Below are 1,869 nucleotides of genomic sequence, written 5' to 3' on the forward strand. Positions count from 1 at the left end.
AGCCCGAACACGGCGTCCTCGGGACGCACGCGCCATCCCCCGGGCGACCTGGGGTCCCCATTCTACGCCCGGGACCGTCCGGCTGGCGAGGAGGGGGCTCTGGCTCTGCCTGGTTTGCCTGGCGACCCCCACGGGGCGCCCTTGGGGACTCTGGGTCCCTCCTGCGCGCTCTTGTCTCCGCGGAAGCCTCTGGAGCCTGGAGCGGGCGCTGCACGGGGCTCGGGGGGTCCTCGCAGCCCAGTGCCGGTCTTTTGCAGGGACGAGGCGAGAGTAGCCTGTCTGTGCCCTGAAAAGGTGTAAAATCGAGGAGCCTTGACAGTTTGACCTTCCTTAGGACGCGCAGGGCCAGCTTCAGACCTGGAAGTATCGGACTCCGGGGTGAGGCCCCAAAGTGGCAGCCAAGGGAGATTTGGCCGCTGGTCCCCCTTGGCACTGTCACCCTGGTCCTCGGCCCCGGGCCGCCCCCCTTCGGCTCCCTGGCCCTAAACTCACCGCCCTGCTCTTTGTCCTCCCCTGGCCCCATGACCTCCCTGCGTTGGCATCCGTGCAGGCCTAGGCCGCAGCCTGCTCGCTTCCCCAACCCCAGCCCCGTTGGAGAAGTGCTGGGGCCCCAGGGAGGCTCTGACCCAGCCCATGTCCTCAGGGGCTTGAAGGCTGGGAACATAAATTCAGGTGCAGAATCTGGGGTGACTGAGACATGATCAGCAAGACATGACCAGGTCTTTCTGACCCCTTGACCCCTGGCCCCCAATAGAACCCAGTGGCTCCTTGCACCTCTAGCCGCCTGTGGATGGGGAAGGTGCCCAGAAGACCCTGGAGGCACTCTGTTCTATTGGGGGTCAGAGGTCAGCAAGATCTCGATCGTGTGGGTCATGAAGGAGCCCCCAAGAGTGGGTGGGAGCCCTGAGAAGGCCCGTGTCTTCATGGCAGGGCAGAAGCTCCCAGGGCAGTCAGACTAGGGGACAAGAAGGGGCAAGAGGACAGGGCAGCTCTGTGTTCCTGTCGTGCCCTGCTGACATGAACCCACTTCTGCCGCAGTTCTGCCAATTTCACAGGCACCTTTTTTCACCATCTGTAGTGAGTGGGATGGTGCCCCCCGAAAAAGAGGATATATCCACATCCTAATACCCAGGCCCCCCAAATGTGCCCTCACTGGGAGAAAGCATCTTTGCAGATGTCATTAAGGGAAGCATCTTGAAACGAGATCATCCTGGACTACCTGGGTGGGTCCTAAATCCAATGATCAGTGTGCTTAGAAGAGGGAAAACAGCCTGGGCACAGTGGCTCAAGCCTGTAATCTCAGCACTCTGGGAGGCTGAGGTGGGCAGATCACCTGAGGTCAAGAGTTTGAGACCAGCCTGGCCAACATAGTGAAAACCCATCTCTGCTAAAAATACCAAAAAATTAGCCAGGCGTGGTGGTGTGCGCTTGTAATCTCAGCTATTTGGGAGGCTGAGGCAGGAGAATCGCTGGAACCCGGGAGGCTGGCAGTGAGCTGAGATCACGCCACTGCACTCCAGCTTAGGCAACAGAGTAAGACTGTCTCAAACAAACAAACAAAAAACAAAAAAAGAGAGAAGGCTGGGTGCGGTGGCTCACGCCTATAATCCCAGCACTTTGGGAGGCCAAGGTGGGTGGATCACCTGAGATCAGGAGTTCAAGACCAGCCTGATCAACATGGAGAAACCCTGTCTCTACTAAAAATACAAAATTAGCCGGGTGTGGCGGCACATGCCTGTAATCCCAGCTACTTGGGAAGCTGAGACAGGAGAACCGCTTGAACCTGGGAGGCAGAGTTCGTGGTGAGCTGAGATTGCGCCATTGCACTCTAGCCTGGGCAACAGAACAAGACTCCATCACAAAAAAAAA

This window comes from Mandrillus leucophaeus, unplaced genomic scaffold (assembly GCF_000951045.1).
Source record: "Mandrillus leucophaeus isolate KB7577 unplaced genomic scaffold, Mleu.le_1.0 Scaffold435, whole genome shotgun sequence".
Taxonomy (NCBI): Eukaryota; Metazoa; Chordata; class Mammalia; order Primates; family Cercopithecidae; genus Mandrillus; species Mandrillus leucophaeus.